General features: G+C 28.6%; 2 protein-coding genes across 10 annotated transcripts in view; one reads left to right on the top strand and one right to left on the bottom strand.

Annotated features, from left to right (window-relative positions):
- The window catches only part of LOC142327137 (uncharacterized), a 599,916-nt gene that overhangs the window by 338,808 nt on the left and 236,557 nt on the right, over positions 1-24,551 (top strand). The window lies entirely within an intron of this gene.
- Positions 1-24,551, bottom strand: part of LOC142326669 (uncharacterized) — a 128,956-nt gene that overhangs the window by 4,043 nt on the left and 100,362 nt on the right. The window lies entirely within an intron of this gene.

The following is a 24,551-nucleotide window of genomic DNA, read 5'->3' on the forward strand; positions in this document are numbered from 1 at the left end:
ATGATTTTTTTTACAATAATGGCTGAAGTAAACATATAATCATTTTTTAAATTATTTTTTACCATACTTATACAAGAAACAACAATCCACAGATTTGTGTGAACACATGTAACGGAAAATTCCACATCTAACTTCTGTAATGAAAATAGTTTGTAGTGGACTTAATTAATTTGCTTATCAAAATTTGAATTAATTTGAGTGGACCAGAAAATGCTTGTTACAAACAAAACAGTACATAAAAATTCTAAAAATTTGTTTTAATACTATTAATATAATATAAATAATTAATGATATATCAAAAAAAAAATTAAACTTAATTGTTATGATGTAAATATAAAATAAATTTTTTAAAAAATCTTAAGTACTAAAAAATTGTCAGTATATCAAAAGTTTGCAAAAACGTTTTGTTACACATTTATGTGTACTGCATCTATAAAAAGGGGGAAAAATGTAATTATGGTTACTTTATTTCAAGGTTAACTGCTTATAAAAAAAAGAAATTTAACATAAAAGTAATATTACTTGTGTTAGTGTATTTAGATTGAATAGTTTTGGAAAACCAAAATATTCAATCAAATGGCAAATAATAAAATTAAAAAATAAGGAATAGAAGAACTAGACTGTAAAAATTAATATCAATCAAATTTACCACATTGATGTTCCTCCCAAATAATACAGGCAGGGAAACATTTCTTCCGGTTACTATCTTTGCCATACATGGGTTACATAATCCAGTGAAATAGCTATTGCTATTATTTGAACAATTATTCAAAAGTTACATGAAAAAATAATTGCAGCAAAACTGATAATTCAGACCTCAGTAATTTGAGTTACCAGACAGTCTGAGATGTGAACAAAAAAATATCAGTAAAGCATCTAACAGAATTCAGTAATATTGATGAACAGTAAAGTACTTCTAATTATATGAAGACCAAATGGGATGGACCAAATGCTGTCTGGTCCTAGAAGCTGGAAGCAAAATTATATTTTGTTTGAATAAAAAACAATTGATTTTAAATGGTTAACTGCAGTTTAAAAATTACAGTTTTTAGAAAGTACAGCTTATAAATAATTAAATCACCATTAATTATTTTCTGTTATTTATTACAGTGGTATTTATTTACTTGGCAAGTATGCTGATAGCCATAATCAAAAAATTGTGGGCAACCTGACATTAATCACTTCAAAAAGTGACTTATTCTTGAGAATAACTGCCATCCCATGCCAAGTTTACTTGGAAAAGTAGCTTCCTGTTGCTTTCTTCACTGAGCTGAATGTACTGCTGAATATCAGAATGCCAAGCCCTTAAAAATCAAGATCATATTGAGCCCTACAAGCAACATCTTCACTCAATTCAACACAACTATTTTAGGGCTTGTTATATGACCAGTTGCACTAGATATGTAATCAGAAAGTATCTATGGGTTTAAGGGCTCATCGGTAAGATAAACCAACAAATTAATGTATCTTCTGTAATATATGCACTGTACTTATTTAGGTAAGTTGTTCATAGTAACCAGTAAATAAGATAAAATACTCTATATACATCAATTTATGTTACGTATTTTATTTTGCATCTTCTGTAACAGTTGAAGTTAAATGGTTAAATCAAATAATTTGTGGTAAAAATTTAAGAAACTTTACAATACTCACTTTTAAACACAATAAAAAGATTGAAAAATTTAATTTATTGTAATGTAGAAGATTTAATAACCCTACAATTGATGAAAAAAAAACACTTCTCTCAAAATATATACAATTATGCTTCCAGAAAATCATTTGAGAGTTGCAGTATGGCTCCTTTGTCAGCAGAGTTATGGTGGTATTATTGTTAATTGTGCCAATTTGAAAGCGGTATGGAAACCTCTTTTTCTTAAATTATAGATTTGGTACACATTATATTTATTAGTTCAACCATACTATTCAATCACATTCTACCAGGATTTCCTAACTATTTTAAGACTAAGATGATTAACAACAGTAGTACCTGGGACGCCAGTAATGTAAGATGTATATAATAATAGCTCAAAATAGATTTTCTGGAAGCACACTTGAGTTATTTCATTCATTCTACATTAAGCTTAAGAGCTTCCTAATGGACTTGCATGTCATTACAATATCATAAAAAAATGTGGAATGATTCAGTACACTTGTAGTTTTTTGACAAACTTAAAAGAAATATTTTTATGACAATAATGCATGTACTTATATGTGATAATATCTTTTTCATTGCTGTTAAATAATGATCCATAAAATTCTAGGGAGTTTTATATTATTATATTGTAGTAACTTAAACACCAAGATGACACTGAATGCAAAAGGTTTTTCATATAGTTTCAAGTTTTCAGTTACTGCCTTATTCCTAATTTGTTTTCAGAATCTTATTATATATATGACATAACTATTGCATTAACTGATCACAAAGATAACAAATCAGCCATAAAAAATGGAACAAATAGAGGAAAAATAAAACAATAAAAGGGATATTAAAAAATTGGAATTACAAATTAACTAACAACTTTTCTGTCACTTCATCATCATTATCATTATTATTTCCCAAGAATAAACAATAAGGTATTACAAATTTCTTTTTAATAGAAAATCTGATACTATATTAACAATTTTTAATAAAAATAAAACTGACTCAACAATTATATAAATTCAGTCTTTACTCTATTACTTAACAAATAATACAATATACTAATTCAAAATGAAAGGAACAAAATTAATAATACATACTTTACTATAAATAAACTCGCATATAAATATATTGTACATAGGTTATATTTCATAGAATTTACTGATTCTTATAACAGCTTTTATTGCTCGATCAAGAAAACAGAATATTTTAAAATTGCTAAATTATGATATCAGAAAGTATTTTTTCTAGTTTTTAGATTTAAAATTATGTACCTAATTTTTAAACTTTATATCATACAGTTAAGTTAATTAAAAGAATAACCTTAGAAGGATAAGTTATAATTACAATAAAATACATATTATTTAAAAATATTTCCACTGTCTCGCTGATATGATACACTATAAGGAAGATTGAGAATATATTTTTTATCAATAATTTTAAACATATTTTATGTTTTGTAGTTAAAAGTGATTTTCTGTATTATAAATTTACAAATTATTACATTTATAACAATATGTATATGTGTATTATCACAATATGGATTTAGAGTAATAAAACAAAAAATAATATATTAAATATTATATAGAATTTAGTAAAACAATGAATATAAAATCATTACCTTACAACAATTCTGAAATTACAGTAAATTTTTGTATTTTATGCATAATTGTGTAGCTTCTATAACTTTTTTATTGTTGTACTGGCTAAGCCCTCCGAGCGGGTTACCCTGGCGTGCGGTGAATGGGATTATTAGGTGTCAAAATCTCTTGTGTAAAAATATTTTTTTTTTGAATGATGAAAATTGATATTATGAACGTTAAATTAGAAATTTAACTCTAGAAATTGATAGTAACGAATCGGGATTTTTTGCTAGTGATCAGTACATTCCGATGCCTACTTTTTGGTCAGAGTTCATTATTTTATGAAGAAAAACAATCACATAAATAAATAAAAAATATGTAAAAAAATCTTTAAAACACCACTCTTAAATTAAATGCACTAAAAGGTAAAAAATAATTTTAGGATGGTATCTCAGGGTGGATTTGACAACAAGCTTTGATGGTGATATGTAAGATTATGTAAAAGTCATAGCTTCAAATTAAAAATTTGATGTTTTCGCCAATTTTATTTTTATCGGTGTTCACACCCCACGTGTGAAGTTAAGTTATGAAAAAATGTATCATACCAAGTATAATGAAATATAACAGAAAAACTAATTTAAAGGTTAAAGAAATATATCAATTAGCTAGAATTAATTATTACCAATAAAAATTATCTTATGTGGTCCTTTAAATGATTTTTAATTTTTAAAATCTTTCACTCTTTTTGAAAGGCTTTATAAAATTATACCTCCAACATATTGGGATCCTTTGAAATAAATTTAAATTATAGTATTACATTCAATGTTTCCTTTATACTTTATATTATGATATACTATTTTTAGGACTAAAGTACATCGTAGTTATGTAGAGGTTTACAAAGATGGAACTGTTGGTAAATCAAGTGTTTACATGATATGGTGAGGTTTTAATATCATGGGTTTTTTAACAGGTTTTAAGAATGGTGAGGTTTCAATACCTCAGATCAAGGCTTGTGGTGAATGTGTCTTCGCAAATAAGCTGATTTCAAAGTCAAGAGTTCCAGCATTGAAGTCGTAGTGTAAAGGCAGTTATTTTTATATGGATTTGAATACTAGATTTGGATATCAGTATTCTTTTAGTGGTTGGGTTTCAATTAACCACACATCTCAGAAATGGTCAAACTGAGACTGTACAAGACTACAATTCATTTATATTCACACATATCATCCTCATTCATCCTCTGAAATAATAGTTTAAGGTGGTTCTGGAGGCTAAACAGAAAAGAAAAAAGATCAAGGCATTAATTTTGAGAAAGTATGTTGGTAGCATTAGTATGTAAAAGGCTGCATACACAGAAAACTCAGTTATTTAATATTATTGTGTTATTTAATAACACAATCTGGTAAAGAAAAAATTTCCAGTTTGTAGTTGTAATTTTAGATAAAAATGAAAATGAATCATCTTAAAATTATATAATTTTTACAGATAAAGCTTATTTTCATTCACTTTAATGAGTGTGTCAATAGACACAATTCACAAATACAGGAATTTTTAAAACTGATATGTAATTTTTAAGAAAGCAAGTGATGCAGCTACAGTTAATATGGTGAGGTTTAATAAAAATTGTGTAACTGGTTTTTTCTTTGCTGACAGAATGTTAATGGAAATTTTTATGTCTGTGGTATGGTAAATGACTATAACTTTCTTTAACTGGACGAACTTGGAAATGTGCATCAAAATTATTTCCTGTAAGGTGGTGCACATACACATTTTCATACATTTATTAACCAGACTTTAAATGAGAAATTTGCAGATGAGAAATTTTAGATGAAGAGGCCGATAAGGTTTTATATTCTGGCCTCCAAGATGTCTGGACTTAACACTTTGTCATTTTTTCTTGCAAGGATACATTAAAAACATAGTTCATTCACAAAAATTATGTGACCAGAATTATTTAAAAGAAAGTATCAAGGAAGCAATTACATCCATAACAGAGGATACATTACAGCATGTAGAGAAGAAACTGAATATTGATTGGAGATTTGCTGAGCAATGAAGAGTACACAAATTAAAATTTATTCATTATGTAACCAAATTACGAGATGGATAATTTAACAAATAAAAACTGAAACTAAATATTTTTGTTTTAATTCATGTCTTAAATACAACCATTCTTTTATTTATAAACTAATAAAAAAATAAATTTTACTTCTACTTTTAATCCTTGTAAGATTATATTTTCAAATTTTTATAACTAATTTGTTACTTTTAAGATTACAATTTAGTGAATGAAATAAATTTAAAGAAATGTATATAATATCCCTGAGATACACTTGTTTTATAAATATGTACTGATAGCATTAGATGCATGAATGTATAACAAAATTATATGATATAGACAACACATGACTTCCTTGTATGCCTGTTAAATTACATTTACTTTTTCTTTTAAAATGAAAAATTAAAACTTCTGATATTTTTCATTTTTTTATTATTCATCGTAAAATTTTTTTACAATGAGAGGTTTATAATTATTAATAAATCAATATATTTAAATTAAAAAAAAAAAAAAAAAGTAGATGAAGTCTGAATTGAACATGTGCCTTCCCCTAAGATCCAAATATTTCATTAATTAAAATTTTATTTGGCTGTAACTCTGGAACCAATAAAAATAAGTACCACTTATGCTTTATCGTTGAAAAGCTCTCAATGCCTTATTACTACAGTTAAAAGTTCAAAATCCAATTTTTTTTTGGATTTTGGACTTTTCTGGACACTTTTGGTTCAGTCGATTGCAATTAAAAGGGGAGTACACAACTAGATGTTACCACAATTCTAAATCCAAAATTTCAACATCTTACGACTAATCATTTCTGAGTTGTGTGAGATACACACGTATGTACAGACATCACACCGAAACCAGTCAAAATGGATTCAGGGATGGTCAAAATGGTTATTTCCGTTGAAATCTGAAAACCGAAAATTTTCGCCATCACAATACCTTTACTTCATATAAGGAAGCAAAAAAAGCCTTCAGAAGGGCTTATGATTTAAAAGATTATATGGATATTAAAGAATAATATTTCAAAATTAAATTTCAATGTTTTAAAATACAAATTAGATTGTACATATTCTAAAATAGTAATGTGAAGCAAGCTTAAAAATGAAATGATTATAACATTATGAAAATGAAAACAAATTAAATAATTGTTAAAAAAAAACAATTTCTTTCAAACTACAATGATTACATGGTTCTCAGTATATGAGTTCTTGTACATAAATAAATAAACATTGTGTCTATCCTTTAAAACTGAATAAATGATGTCTACTTGTTATGAATGTAGGAATTTTAAATAGAAAATGTCCCAGTTCAGTAGATCAGTTAAATCTGTAGACAATCAATATAAAAATATTCACTGCATTATATGGAGTAAATTCAATTTTTTTTAACTCAAATCAAATTATAGAATAATTGATCCAAACATTTGGTACGCGATACCAAATGTTTCATTAACATTTTGGTAAATACAAGCACGGGGTAAAAATGAGTATTATTTTTAAACTATTGCACGAGGAAAATGTTTAAGTTAAGAATGCTAACTAGTGAGCATAAAAATGTTGCAAATATAAATAAAACACATATTTATATTGTATAACTATGATGACCTAGAGATGGGAATGTCATGATTCAATATACTTTTATTTTTACAACAATTTTTTACCTGCCCTGCTGAAACTGATTATAACCTACGCAAACAGCAGAAAATTATACTTTTAATGAAATACAGACTAGCAAAAACAACATTGACTATTAAATAAATATATTAATACATTTAAAAAATTGCATAAAAATAAATCACAGATCGAAAATTTAAAAAAAAAGAAAAAAGCATGGCACTGAAGAAATGTTTACACATACTACTGCATTAACATTACACAAATAGTAGAGGCTAAGGAAAAATAATGCTACTTAACAATGATTACATGAATAAACTGTAAATAAATATTGTGTGGTACTTTTGCATTATTAAGTTAATAAGTGAACATAAAGTTAAAAATACTTTAATGGTTAATTTTTAAAAATATTTTCAGAGAAATAAAAACAGATATTAATTTAACATGAATGATTTCATCCTCACCATTAGTTAAATAAAAGTAAAAACATATGAGAGATAGAACTTCATGTGCAAGAAAAATCACAAAGAAATGAAGGATTAGAAGAAAAGATAGATATGCAAGATATAACTTTACTGAAAGGAATGCACATTGACCTAAGAATATAAAAAATAACTACAACTTTATTATATGACATGAAAAAAAAAATGCTGATTACAAATAAATATAATACTTGACATAAATTTAGCAAATTCTAAATATGCAAAAGTAAACAAATAAAAAAAATTAAATTACAAAAATTCACTTATAGTAAAAAATATGTATAAAAATCAACAAATTAATTATATATATGCATACACACACCACACCACACATACAGTAAGTATCGTTATCGTTTATAGGGGCATTGGATATAACGACATATCGAATATAGTGACCAAACATTTGTCTCTTGGTTAGTTTGGTATGCTGTTAATGCATAAATACAGTAGTACACAGTTTAGAATGACATCAGTTGTAGTGACATATCAGTTATTATGACTCATTTTTAATTTTATTGGTGTTATTTGTTTGATGTAATTATAGAATTGTATACAGGCTGATAATGTGGTATTTCGTGAAAGTCGACTATTGGTATTAATTTTTTTTAGTTTTTTATGTTACTGTTTTGGTGGTTCAGTTGTTTTTTTTAATATACATATAAAAGAAGTAAATACACATTACTGTGAAAGAAGAATCACATCTACAAAAAAAAGAAAAATGTTTTATTTATTTAAGAATTACATAATTAAATATTTTGGTGCAGTTTTCTACATTGAAAATGGGTACAGATAAAAAGAATTACCTCTTACTTAATATTTCATTATCCAAAAACATTTATCAAGAAAGAACAAATCTTATTTTAAAAAAAAAAGACAGAATTCAAATTGATTCATCTATTAAAAGTACTACATGGTAACAGTCAAAAGAACAAATAAATAAACAATTAAAACAAAAAATAAACCATCCATAAGGAGTTGAATGGCTGTGTTTGGGGTAATAAATAGAAAAATAAGAAAACTAACAGCCATAAAAAATTTAGTCTGGAAAGAAAAAATGTATTATCTGTATCTGGATAAAACCCATTAAGTTATACGTTATTTCAAAAGAAATAACTATGAGAGTATATCTGCAGGTAACTGTGAAAATATTTTGAACAAGGTGTGTTGGTGGAACCCTTGAACAAGTGCAGAGTGCTTAGCATTTTGCTTTCCATTTAATAATTTTGTTTCTCACTATTTGTCCTGTCTAACAGTTTGTATTGTTACTATAGTCAATAAATTTCAATCTATTGGTCTAATAATAGATTTTATGTTTAATTAACATAATACAAACGTATTGTTTGGTTATTATTACATAAGAATTGCAATTGTGTCACTAATATGTTTCCTATGTGGTTGATCATATTCCATTCCTTCTTTATTAAGAATTTATTCCTTACTTTATTCTTTCTTCTTTGAACAAGTACCATAGGCATTGGGTCAGCCACTCTGGTTCTATCTAGGTGCCATAATTGTACCTTCTACAGTTTGATTATTTATTTTTAGGCAAGTTAGGTATCCTACGTACCAGTGGAAGTGTTGAAACATGATGCTGCTTCCTATTCTGGAGGGGAGGGCTGCACAAAAAGTCAAATTAATGGTTGAGAAGGTCTCCCTGCAGAATAAAACAGTTCCTATCAAATACTGTAATTTAGTAGCAGCAGTGGTGCACCCAACTCATCCCCCTGCATTCATTATGTGTTCTTATTTTACCACATCATAACTCTAAGCCTACTTAAAAAAAAATACTATCGCTAAAGTAGCAAAAAGTACTAAAGCAAAAGTACCACTAAGTATAAAATATAAAAATAACAATCACTAGAATAAGTATTTAATATTACTATAATAAAAATACTATTATTAGTATGCAGATAAATACACAGTAAAGAAAAATTAAAATAACATTACAAATGAAAAATTTAATACATGTAAAAGTAAATTAGTATAATATAAAAATAAACTAATCTGCATAAAAACAAATAAATAAAGAATACAATATCATAAAGGAGATCATAAAATACCAACTAACAACAAAGCAAATAACAAAATGAAATAAAAACAAACAAATACCTATCACATATATTCAAAGTATAGATGCATAAATTCTTTATATAATACAGACCAAAAAAACGACAAAAATAAACTACTTCTTTCTACAAGCTATACATATTAAAGAAGTAATTACATTTTTTTCTTTATACGCAAAAATTATAATGATTGATTAGATTTTTCACAAATGTTAATATAAGAATATCATTTTCTACCCATACTATTGGGAAATATATTTTGAAATGATGTATAACTGTCTTCTTAAAAAACACACAAATAAAAATTTAAAAAAATATATTATATTCATTATTTTATAACAAAAAAAGGTAAACAAAATATAGTGAAGTTAACGGAAAAAAAAATTATCATGACTGAAACATTATATTATAGCATGAATGATATTTTGGGATATGTCAAATTATTGAAATTCATATTCATAAAAATATAGCAGAAATTAATGGGATGTTAGTAACAAAATATTATAGTTTGGGAAAGAATTTTTATAAAAAGGAGTAAGGCTAATGAACTGAAATATTTTCAAAAATTACAAACAGTCCAGAAGTCTAAAGAGTTTAAAATATTGTTACAAATAAATTTCAGTTACTACAGAGAATGATTATGAATGGCAGCTGATTACCGAGCAGAAACAAAATTGAAATAATTTAAAAGGGAACAGTTACTGTAAGAGGGCATAATAAAAAAGATCCATTATTCACAGATGAATATACGTAGAGAGATGAGCAAAAATGGGAGTATTAGGAAACAAAATGAGTATTAATGTGAAAGATTAAATAATTAATTATTAATTATTCATACATAAATGACAGTTATGGAACAGACAATGTTTAATAATTTTAAGGAGCTAATAAACGGGAACATTTTCATGAAAGAAGAGGTACTGTAAAATACCAAAAAGTATGTGTTAGCAACAAAGGAATCTCTTTCTCTTGAAAATGGTAGGAAGGCAATGAACTTTAAAGAAAACCATACATTTATAGGTGAGGAATAACAGTATAAGTGGTACATATGGAATCATGATGAACACTATTAGGAAAAGATGTTTTTTGATTGATGGATGGGATAGCGAAAAGATTCCAGATTAACAGTACAAAGCGATTACATTATCTCTTCATAAAGGAGAAAATCAAAGTTACAATAACTACTACTACAGGGTACATTGTTGCTTTATACCAAATTCAAGTACTATCCAATGCCATACAAATTTCATTAGAATTGTGGTCCATTGTTTCAATAACTGGATCAACTGAATTGTTACTGATGATCTGAAATGGTAAGAAGTCTACTGAATATGTTACAAATATTACAATTACTCTTATATACAGTTCATTACATTACAAAAATGTATCAGTATGATCAGGCAGATTTTGTATAACTCAGACTGACTTTTGAAATCCTATAAAACCTTATATGTATGCTAAGACACATAATGGAAGGCTTCAAGAAACAAAAACAAATTTTTTGTACTCTGGCCAGTTTGAGATAACAACTAGAGTTTATGACAATTGATGGGGTGTCCAAAATTGATTACTTCTTATGTAAAAAAATTTTTTTTTGAATGAAACATACGCCGTTTGAATCGTGAAGATTGGATGCCGAGATATTAAGTGGTATCCCATCGCATCCCCTACCCAATTTCCGAATTGGGTAGGGGGTGCACCCGGGGAGCAGTTGAAAATATTATCATTCGACGGTTACCACTGGAAGTGGGAGGGGTAGCGTCGGGATGGCCGAAAAAATTTTTCAGAGGGCTAGGACCGACCGTTTTCGTGATATTTGCGATTTTTGTCTGAAAATTCGGTTCCGGTTCAAAAGTACTAAATTTTCCCAAAACTTCGATATATATACTGTATATAGATATATAATAATATAAAAAGTATACACCTGACCACCAAGGGACATGTACTAACAAATCGGGATTTTCAGCTACTGATCGGTACATTCTGGTGCTAAGCTAAGGGGGACGCGCGCGCACACACACACATACACATACAAATGCCGTTTAGTAGTGCAGGATAACTGCAAGAGAAGTTCTACAATAACAAAACTATACACTGGAATCCAAACAAGCCTGAACATTGGATATTTTAGTTTTTATGAATCACATGGCAATCGTTGGTAAGAATCTTCATTACATTAATGTTCCCAATAATTCATAAAAAGTGTTATCTCAATGGGGATATTGAACAAAAGTTGTAAACTTCGGAAGAAAAGCAGGTAAAGTCTTGTGATAAACCACACCGATCAAATATGTAATTAAAGTTTGCAAAGAGTAAATGCATATCTCTAAATCTATAATCGAGCCAAATTTCAAGAATTGCAATACAAAATCATGGGTTACTAGCAGGCAGAATGAGAAGACTGATTAATATAAGTCATGTGCCAGTTCAAACTGATAACACGTAGAGAATAGAACATACTCTGAGAAGGGAAGGATATGTCAGGTAAAAAATGGGAAATTGAGAGCTAATGAAGAAACTATGGAGAACAGAATATTATAGTTGAGGTTGATAGTAAAAATCTTTTTGGGCTCAAACAGCCATAACATTTAGTAAATAAATATAATAATTATTACTGGTATAATTATAATATAAATTAATAATAGTGTAGATTATTTTATACGAACAAATTTGTATAATAGATGCGCATTAGGAATAATTAAAATTTAATAGCAGAAGACATAATATTAAAATTAAGCTTTAATTTTTACTTTCATATAGCAGTTCATACATCATACTGAAAACATCAGCTAATAAACGATGCAAAAAAATTACACAGATTTAATAAATTAGGGTGATATGATTGGCCTGATGTTTATTATTTTGCCTTATATATGATACCAGTATTATGGTGAGAGCTTGTCACCAGTTTGTAAAGTTTAGAACCGGTTATATAATATTATTTCAGCTATTATGGGTGTCTGAAAAAGAACTCTGGTGTTTCAAGAATGAATAGTTTTTATTTATTCACTCAATAGTGTTATATGCATAATTTTGAAGCGACAAGAATTAAGCGTTTGTTTACACATTCTCCATCAGATAGCAGCTGTGTTAGACTGCTGCACAGTTCAAACTGTTATGAGCTCGGGCTTCAGTACCACCATGGTTTCACCACAAGAGAAAACACAGTGCATGTATTGGTTTGCAGAAAAAAAAATTAATAATTGTCATACAAAGAAATTATGCACGAGTCTATCATAGAGTTTCCCTGAGTGACAAAAGCTTACGTAAGTGGTGTGAACAGTGTTTGGAAACCGGAAGCATTTTGAAAAGACATTCACCAGGTATGCCTAACAAGCACTGTAAACACAGAAAGAAGCCACAAAGAGTTAAATTTTCAACAACTAATGTTAGATTTCATTTCTGCCGATGAAAATTACATGCGGCGCATTTTATTTTCTGATGAAGCAACATTTCATGTTCGTGTAATTATGAATTACCATAACTGTCAAATATAGGCTTCAGAAAACCACACAAATTGGTGGAATTTGTTCGCAACTATTTGAAAATACTCTGAAATACCATCTGAAAGCATCTGGTGTAGTACATGGATAATTGAATTTTATTTATTTATACAGGAACAGCAGGCTTATGCCCTTTTACAGTGATTAGATGAATGACAAATGAATTTTGTAGGGTGTGAAAAATGACATGCCTGACTGAGATTCGACCCTGGGATCTTCGGATGAAAGGCTGAAATGCTATTACTCTGCCACAAAGATCGGCAAAGTTTTGGGCCTTTTTTTTTTCATGAGCAGACTATTATGTGCATAGTGTACTCAGACATGTTAAAGAACCTCAGGTTTGTGCAGATTTAAAATATGGAGGACCTAATTTTCCAACAAGATGGAGGGCCTCCACAACATACAGAAGTTGTGTGGATGCTCAATGAAAGGTTACCAAAATGCTGGATTGACTCCCATCGCTTACCTACTGTGAAGTTTTGATTTGATGCCAACGGATTTCTTTTTTTAGGGCTACATATAAGACATTGTACACCAAGAAAAAATCCAGTCACTTGATCTCACCTGTGCCAAAGAATAACACCAGCTGGGAAGTAATTCCATATCATAAGAGGTAAAAAAAAACCTCATCTACTTTCATTAATAGTTTTATTAATGAAAGTACAATTGTATGTGATTATATACAATTGTAATTTTAAATGTAATAGGGTAACTTTAATTTACAACAGCAGAGTTATTTTCTGGACACCTGGTTTTTCTTGAAGTAAATAATTTTTGCTGTTCACTTCATATTAAGACAGATTTTGGTTAACTTTGGAATGACATTACAATAATTAATTAGTAATACAATAATATTACTTTTCATTTTATTTACAAATATTTACTTAGTAACAACAGGTCACTACTATTTTTTTCCATAATGATGAGCATTAGAAACTAGAAGAATATCAATCCTTGCTAATAATCAAACAATAAAAAATAACAAAAAGAGTTATGCTAAAATTAATGCATCTCCTATGTAGCAGAGAATAAATCTCTTTTTACATATTAACTAGACACACACAATGGAAGACTTCTCAGGCGATAAATGATCGTTTTTATTTTTCACTAAAGGAGTCAAAACATATAACTAACTGATACAAGATTTTTTCCTAATATTAAAATGAAATCATCTTAAAACAGAGACTCCCAAACAATAATCATAAAAAAATACTGCTTCAGTAATTTATATGTATAAACTAATGTTTAAAATTATTTTCTTGATAGGCCTGTCGGTGAAGTGTTCTTATATGTCTGTTTAAACTACCACCTTGGTGAAATCTACGAAAACATATGCGACATTGAAACATAGGTTCTTTACCGCATTCTAAACGAGTATGTAAACTAAGACTAGTCTTTGACTGGTACCGTTTACCACATTTCTGACATACAAACGGTTTCTGAAGTGAAGATGATGATGTCGATGAAGAAATAGGTGATGTTTTTCCTTGATTGGTCCATGTTTGTCGAAAGCTGGCTGGAGGTATCCAGATTGTGGAAGAAGACGGATTAAAATTCTTATCTGAAATCATGTTTATCAATTGGTTATTGACATTACAATAATCTTATTGTAATATCTTGGTTAACTAAAAATTAATTATTACAAAATGCCAATCACCAATGATAAAAATGCAATATGGCTACGTAATAATTTGGAATTGGCATAGTTTAACAAGTAGAGAAAGTTTGTGTAAAGAAAACACTGCCATAAAATAACCTGAACAAAGTAAATTCCCTTACAGAGAAAAAATAAATGATTTAAGTTCATGACTGCAATTCATATTTCTCTAATTAAAAATTCATATCTTTGAATGCAAATGATAAACCACACAATAAACAAATACAAAATTGTAGTTCACATGTAGCAATGTTATTCTTAAACAAAGACATTCTTCACAAGAAGTTATTGTAATTTACACTTTGTTTTACACTTAAGAAGCTGGTTAATAATTTGTTAATATTTGAACAAAACTACTATTAATATAAGTTAAACTACTATTATTATAAGTGAATTCACAATTCCATATACAGAAATTACATTAACATTAACTTACACAATGCAGAAATAACTATACGTTTAGTATTGTTCAACTTGTCTTAAATTCTTATTTGATGCCACAGTTCATATAAATCTTCTAGATATTGTGATTGTCTTTGTAGTAAGCAAACTGAGGATGAGAAAATAATTTTCTTCTTTTGTACCCACTAATTACAGAGAAATTAAAAATAAATTTGAAAATATATAATTAATACTTCAATGTAAATAAAGATAAACTCATCTTAACTTCAAAGTTAAGATGAAATGCCCTAAAAACAAAACAAAAGGTAATATGAATCCAAGAAATTAATACACTGTATGCAATCTTCCTCTCTAAAAGTACTATAGAATCTAAGAAATGCCAATTAGGTCTTATATTTCATGGAAGGAAAATTCTGAAATTTACCTCTCCATGGTAGAGAGGTGGCAATGATTGTACATATAGTTGGTTGGTATATATAAGCGGCTAGCACATGAAGAGACCAAACATCTCCCAGGATAAGGAGCTCTGACCCTTCAAGTGCCAACAGCCTTTTAGAGGGTGGATAAGTGGTAGGGATTTGGGACACTATTGCCCCGGGAGTGAGAAATCTCCCCCAAAGGCAAAAGGCAACAGAATACCACTGTATTACTTTTCCTAGTCAGACACCATGGTGATGTCTTTTTTTGTTAAATATTCTGGAGGTAAAATTACTTCCCACTCTGATCTATGGGGGAAACAGCAGAAGAAATGTTATATAAAAGACAAAGCAATGAGAATAGATACATGGAGTGTGAGAATATTACTGCTGTCACATAAGTTGGAAAACTTAGAGAGAAAATATAAATAGAATAGATATATGAGTAGGGATACGCGAGGTTAGATGGGAGGGAAAAGTAGAGTTGACAAGTGGTGAAGTTACCTTATATTACTCAGGAAATGAAAGAGAAAAAACAGTTGGAATAGCTGCCAAAAATAATGTAGCAAGAAAAGTACAAAAATAATTTATCTGTATGATAGAATAGTGGCTTTAAGGATTGGAATACTGCCAAAATTTCTGGTAACAGTTCAGGTATACATGCCAATGTTGGAGTATAAGGATGAAGATATTGAAAAGATGCACAATAACAATGTGTTATTAAAAAATTAACAGGATTGCTGTAAAATAACTATGGGAGACTGGAATGTAGTGGTGGGAGAAGGTGAAGATGGAAAGTGGGCAAGTTTGGACTGGGAACACAAAATGAAAGAGGAGACAGGCTCGTTGAATTTTGCCAAAAGAAGGATTTGTTCATTACAAATACATTTTTTAAGAATCATAAACAACGAAGAAGATATTTGTACAAGACCAACAAATGGTTCTCAGTTTCACACAGAGAACATTCTCTGGTTGAAAATAGATACAGGAATGCTGCTAAGAAAACAAATGGGCTTCCACCAGCTGACATAGAAATGATCGTATACTGTTAATGATAGAAATGAAAATAAGATTAAAAAGAATTCAAACTGCAATAAAGGTAAAGAAATGAAATATAGAAGGGCTAGAGGGGAAAGGGGTACAAGTGGGTGAAATGCTGACAAGCAATTACTCAAGGTAAAAGGGAACATGGACAAGCAGAGGAAATGTGGTCAAGGATAAAAATCATCTATGAGGAAAGCTGCAGAGAAAGGAATTTGTTTCTATGAAGGCACTCATGCAATGAGACCTTGAGTAAAAATACAAGTCATTATAAGGATAATGGAAAATGGAAGAAAATGTAAAAAATAAAGGAGAATATAACAGAGCAATCTATCAAAAATTGAATAATGATTTAAAGAGAGTAACACATAAAGCCAGGGAAATATGGCTAAAAGAAGAATGTAGAGACATAGAAGATTTGGAAAAGAAAAAGAAGTACGACATGTAGTATAAGAAGGTAAAAAATATGGGAAGAGTGTAATACATAGGACCTGCATGTAGGGAGAAGGAGAAGGAAATGGGGAAACACAGGAAGCTGATGTGGAAGAGAAAAAAGTCACCAGTTTTGAGATTTGAAATTGTATAAGCTATTAAAGGAACAAAGAACAGGAATGGAATAGGAGTAGATGAACTTCCAATACAACTCTTTAAATGTTTAGAAGATGAAGGAATAAATGAAATACTCTCAATGTACAATACAATTTATTACACTGGACTACAGCCAGAAACATTTGTTAAAATAATAATGATACCGATACCTAAAAAGGTTGGAACCAAAAAATATGAAGAACATCAGAGAACTATCAGCTTAATATCATATGCTGCAAAAATAATGCTGAGAGTTATGAATAGAAGGTTGATTACAAAAATGGAGAAGAATCCTGGGAAAGAACAGTTTGGATTCAAAAAAGGAAAAAAAAACAAGAGAATGTACTTGAAGGACTGTTCAGAATGATTGGAGAGATGTTTTAAAAAAAGAGGTTTGAGCTTTTGTTTTACAGATATAGAAAAGGAATTTTTCAAAGTATAGTGAGAAAAGTAATTTGAAATTCTGAAAGAAAAGAGAGTTGATTAGAAGGATAGGAGACTGATCAGAAGCAAATTGTATATGAAGCAAAAAACATCTGTGAAAATAAATGAATATCTCACAAACTGATTAGAATTAGGTAGCAGAGTGAGGCAAGGCTAATGTTTATCACCAACACTGTTCACCCTTTATATCGAGGAAATGTTGATAGAAATATTGGATGGCCAAAAAGGAGTAAACATAGATGGAAGAAATGTAAATTATATCAGATTTGCTGATGATCTGCTGATTGTAGCTAAAGAAAATCAGTCATTACAAGGAATGATAAAAGCATTGGAAGTAGGAACGAAGGAATATGGGATGAAAAAAAATGTGAGAAAACTAAACGTTATGAAGGTGAAAGATAGGAAAGATATGGATGTTGAACAGCAGAAGGAAAAATTGAACAAGTACAACAATCTTGGGACAGTACTAACTGAAGAATGGAAAAGTAAAGAAGAGATTAAGATGAGTATTGCAATGACAAAGGAAGCCCTTTTTAGAAACAAAAACCTACTCTGCAACAACATGGATCTAAAGCTGAGGGAGGGATTGCTAAAAGTCTGTGTTTGGAGTATACTTTTGTACGGTAGTGAAACATGGACAACATGGGTACAAAGGAAAATATATGATAGAGGCTTTTGAGATGAGGGTCTGGAGGATAGAGAAGATAAAATGGGTGAACGAAGTAAGTAATGCAGAAGTATTAAGAACAATAAATGAAGATAGAACAATATTGGCAACTAACAGAAGGAGGAAAGAAAACTGGATCGAACATACAATTAGAGGAAAAGGAATAATAAATACAGTTCTTGAAGACTCTATTGAAGGTGAAAAAAGAAGGGGAAGGAAGAGGGTGAATTTAATAATGACATACAGGATAGTGAAGGTTATGATGAGACGAAAAGAAAGGCATAGTATAGAAACAGATGGAGACAACAATGGTGCCAGGGACCTGCCAACAGATAGAATACCAGATGATGATATGTAATCTTCTATTAAATTTCTAAAACACTAAGTTGAAAATTCTTTACAATCTTATGCAAACAAACAAGCTGTCACAGAAAAAACACATAAATTTAATAAGTTAGTTTGTAGGTATAGCTGTATCATATGATACAGTTATCAACAGTAACTCTGAACTGCCAATTATATTTTAAAATAAATCATTTCATACAATTCATTTCTATAGTGTAATGCAATCAGTTGGATTTACAAAAAAAAATTTCATCCATTCAACTCTTCTTTTAGATATATCACAATGTGTGATGCTTGTTATAATTGGTTTATGGCCTTAAATTGCTGACTGATTTTACATTAGTTTAAATTTTTAAAGATATTTGTCCACTTTCGACAAAAAATTAACTAGTCAAGGTAATACTTACTCTTGTAATTAAGACATCTCAACATTAATATTGGGCACATTTATTATAAGATTTATTTATTAAGTTTATGTCCTGGCAACCTAACTTTTTCTTGATATTTTACCAAAATGTATAAGACTAATAAACTCATAAATTAAGAAATCTTAATGAAATTAATAGAGAAAGCATGAAAAAATAATATACGAGATCATCTCACATCAAAGCCTTTACTTTATTTCCAATCATGTCTTCCTTACAACTCAATACATTTAGCCTGGTAGTGTTCAGAAGACCTTAACTGTTGGCAAAGATCATGTAGACCGTAGTCATGAGCTGAATTCAAAATGTTATTCTGCAATGTATAGGCACTTTCCTATTGCTTTTTCCTGAAGAATACAAGGTGTAGGATTTAATCAAAAGCCATATTCCTTAATGTAGCTATAAAAATAACTGGCAAGATAGGAAAGTAAATATTTTTCAAGCTAAATGCCTGTTTATGCAGAAATATCAATCTATTCACATAATAAATGTTTGCTTCGTTTGTAGGTAGTCCATCCATACAATCATCTCTTGATGTTAAAGGGAATATACGGATTTCGTTAGGGCCAGAGATGAGAGTAATTCTCTTGAATGGAATTGTGAATCTTAGTTACCATTATGAATTAAATCTTTTGATCTGACGATAAAAATTTTGGGAACCATTTTATTGAAACCTTTCTTATATAAAAGCAACTAATATTCTAATATTTGTATTTTGTATTACTACCTTATAGGCTTTAACATAATGAAAAGATATTTCATATGAATAAATGTAATATTTTATGGTGAGAATTATTATTTACGGAGATGATTCTTCAGTATGACCAAATCCAGGACATACAAAATGTAAACCTGGTCCGCATTATTCTGGAATTGGAATCTGTCCAATGAACTTACACATGACATGATAGCTTGTCCCACAACAGTAGAGCAAACTACAGTCCAAAATCTGGAATCTGCAAAAATTAATAACTGTCTAACACAAATTGGTAGTCAAATTTTGCAGCAGAAATAGAACATTTTTTTATAAGGTAATACTTTTATTATATTATAAATAATACTTATAATTTATGTTCAAAATCAAGCTAAATCTTCCTAATACTTTCTTCATACTTAGATGTTATAAATGATCCATTCATCTAATGAAACTGATTATACAAAATTAAATAAGTACAATGTAAAGTTCAGAATAAGGTCTTTTTTTGCAAATTTAGTCTAAAATATGCTTTCTGCAAGAATAGATAACAAGCTTGTATAGTTTAGTTTCTGAAGAAATAAAATTTTATTAACAAAGAAAAAAATATTTTATAATGTCTGGTTTAAAATAGTGTTTGCAACTTTGATTGGATCGATAAATAAAATTAATGCTTAAATGTAGAATAATATTAGGATAAAATAATATTCCACACCAACTGAGAGCTAGTTGAGCAAAAGATTAGGTCTAACAGTTTTGTTGTCTTGCTAGATAATTTTAAGTTTGTGTGAACTCTTCTAGAATTACAGATGTACTGGAATTTAAGATAATAAAGTACATTTCTTTTACTTGAATTATTAATTGGAACTGATGTCACAGAAGTTAATATACTGTTGCACATCATTGTGTTAGTCTAATGAACACTAAGTAAAACAGCCCAACAAATTACGTCATTTTTCACTGTAGGCTAAAGACATTCTCAAAGGTGTAATTCTGACTGATGACGCTTGTACCTTAGGTCTAAAAGTCTAGGACACACAGTTCATAAACAAATTAATTTCTTCTGTTATAAACCAATGCAATGTGTACATAACTTTAAATCGGAACAGGGAAAATATACAAAAGATGAGGATCATTACAAAGTTTGTGCTTAAATTCTAAAATATTTTGTTTCATAATAAACTTCGTGTTCAATCACAGTACATAATTGGTAGGTATGAAAACTGTACCTTGAATGTTGTGCAAATCAAATACAACTTATTTTAAGTAGTATCCATGATTGAATGGATAAAGTTTGCAAAACTGCATTAGGAAACAATGGACTACTTTGATAATCTGTTTGCAGAAAGTACAACATTAATGACATGCAGCTTATCACAACTGTGCATATAATGTCAACTGTCACAAATCCTGTCATTTGTTTATAGAGTGAATTAAGAGGAAATTGAGTGAAGGAAAGTGTACTGAATAGGTAAACAATGCAAAATTTACATAAATTAAACAAACTGCTAACCAAAAGTTTTTTTTCAAATCAAATCGAATGCATAATATTATTAATCAAACATCTTTTATTTAAATAAAATAATTACATTTTATGGATTATAAATAAAAAAAAAAAAGATTGAAGAACTGAGTAATGAAGCTAACAAAAATAGATAAAACGGCAAAACATGTTTTAAGAAGAACCATACAGCTTTTCCATACATAACTATCTTCTACTTTGTAAGTAATCAACTACACTACATAATTAACACTATTGATGACAAAACACAATAATGAAAAAAAAAACAACAAAAATTACATTTTCTCAGTATTTATTATATACTGTTATGTTTAAAAGTATACAATAATATTTAATGCAACAAACAATACTAGATTATATACAGATCAATAGATAATAAAGAAAAACAACTAATAAAAATTCAATACTAATATAATTATTAGAGACAATCAGTTAAAACAATAGGACTATAATATTAATAACGAAATACAGTTTAATAATCTTTAAATATTAATAAGGATTAATGATTTATTAATAGTCATAAATAACAGTAATGAAGTTTTCTTTATATATAAACATACATTGTATTACAACAATGAGGTAAAAGTAAGATTAATGTAGCTGTAAATCTTAGGTACATTTCACAAGTCATAATTATTTTCACATTAAATCTGCTAAATTAGACATTAAGTATTTACATATGTAAGCTACAACCGGTCGAATTCAATGCATTATAAATAAATGAATAAATTTAAAGATACACAAGATAGGAAGTTACGTGTTATGTATACATTAAAAATTAAATATGTGAAAAAAAAGAAAATTATTCAAATTACTACATGTTCTAGTACATTAAAATAACATCAACCTAATTAAAATATCATAGAATGAACGAATGATCAGTTCATTTGGTTAATCATAGTCTATGCTACATCTGGTATAACTCATTCAGGACAATAGGTTATCGATTGATATAACTGTGTTACATTCTAGCTTTGCCAGCCCAGGATGTGTCATTAATTGGACTTCAATAAACAATAGCGGTAAAGGAAAGAAGTGAATTATTACAGTATTAAAAGTTTAAATAGTATATTTAAGCTTCTACATGTCAGGATGCTGAGCTATCCAAATTACATATGAGATTTGGCCCGATAAGTGAAAATTTTACTGTTCACCATGAAAATAGCTGTGTAATGAAAAATTTTAATAGGATTAGGAAGCCAACATTTACCTGACAGGCACTGAAGTTAACAGTTTGATTTTTCATAAAATAATCTGTGGAAAGAAAACAAGGACCATTAGTCGGTCTTGACAAGCAATATCGTCTTTGCAATCAGCCCCAATAAAAAAATCACAGCCTGGCTTATTACTAGAAAGTAACACAGATGGTGCCGAGGCGATAGGTGAGACAATTTCCTAGATACCACACAAAATTACATTTAGAATGAAAAAAAAAAATATTTTACCATGTCCATCTCTATAAGTATAATGAATATAATGAATTAACTTTATATGTTACACATCTTACTTCTTTCTATCCTTTTCTATACTAACAGATAAACAAAATTTTATACCGAATATCTACTTAATATACGTAATTATATCACAAAAAATAAACAGATATAAATTTATTGACCGATAGATATTTATGAATATAATATTTTACAAGCGATAAGTAAACACAATTAGTACGAGTACCTCCTCAGGCACAAAGAAATAATGGGCTGTGTAGAGGTAGATATTCATTTCATTAATTTCTATCGTACCAGGTTTTCTTTAAGAAGATAAGAACCCATTATTATCAAGTAGGAAGAAAAATAATCCCATTGGGTATAAATCCAAGCCAGTTTAAACTGGATTTGAACCCAAAACCTATGGATTGAAAAGTTGCTACATACTCTACTGTAAAACTATTTTGATTTTCTAATAACTATAATAAATGTTACATGACTTCTAACATACAAAACATATAGACAACACACCTTTGTAAGCATAATGTATAATATGACTCTAGGCAAGATGTTAAACTATCCACATCCAGTCAGTCCTTATATAGGTTGATTTTCCTTTTCTCTATTCTCTCCTCATTCCATACCTTCTTTCTAAAGGTATAAAGGATAAAGGTTTCATCAGTTCTTTCTTGGACAATTATCAAGAATTGTGGCAATTCTTGTCCTGGCTACATCTGTGGCACCATGATGGCATCTTTTTGTAACCAGCAGAGCAGATAATTCTTTATCGGCATTAATCAGATGACTCTATCTATGAGATTGTATGAAATCTCATAGAAATCACATTGCAATCTAATGTAACGATACTTTATGAAAAATTTATATATAAAAAATGTACATTACATTATCATTAAATTAGTAATATTCATCAAATTAATATTCAAAATCATAACTTTTTTTTATTTTTATAACTATATATACAAGCAACATTTCTTTATTAAGAGTAGTGAGTAAGATAAATAAAGATATAAATTTTCGCATTACATTTAATAGCACTTTTAACATAATTTCAAAAGAAATATAAACTTCAAGAGAAAAAAGTTTCTACGATAATTTGTTGCATTGATTCATATGATATTCAGTCCCTTGTAAACTCAAAGCAGCTTGTATACTAAAAAGGCAAAACAGGTATTTTTATTAATATTTTATCAAGAAATTAAAAAAATCAGGACTGAATAACATTATTAAACTTTCTTTCTAGGCTTCCTGCCTGCCAAACTGCACGTAAACACTCCAAACAACGCAAGAAATTATTTATTTATTTTCAAAAACTAATAATAATAATAATAACAACAAAACTTAATTTACCAATATAAGAAATATATCTTATCTTTCACCTAAGTAAGAAACAGATGGTTAATTTCAATTAAAAAACTGTGAGTATAATGATAAAAACTTGGTAAAAATATTCAGGCAGTAATTTGATAAATTATACTAATCACCTGATTGTTGTTATTACTAGATTAATAGTAATTTAAATATGGCATCTGAAGTTACAATAAAGTAACAGCTCAAAAATTCATGAACAAGGATGACTAGTTTGATGAAAAAAAATGAACACAAACAGTAACTAATTAATACAGCAAAAAGGGCAATACTTCTTAATCTGATAACAAAATATGAATAATAAAATTAATTAATGCAAGCAAAAAATAATTAATAACAAAAATAGCAATACCAAAAAATATAATACAATGAGTAAAAAAAAAAAGATAAACATTTAAACTTTGTAAATTTACCATATATTTTTTTAAAAAACTAATATAAATTATGTTACATTATCTTTTATATCATGTTTCATTTTTTCTCCATTACAAAGCATTATAATGTTCTACAATTTCAAATAAACCAAAAATTTCTTGAATCTAGAAATAAAACTTTATGAATGCAACTAAATCAGCACAGTTTATGA

This window comes from Lycorma delicatula, chromosome 6 (assembly GCF_047948215.1).
Source record: "Lycorma delicatula isolate Av1 chromosome 6, ASM4794821v1, whole genome shotgun sequence".
In the NCBI taxonomy this organism is placed as follows: Eukaryota; Metazoa; Arthropoda; class Insecta; order Hemiptera; family Fulgoridae; genus Lycorma; species Lycorma delicatula.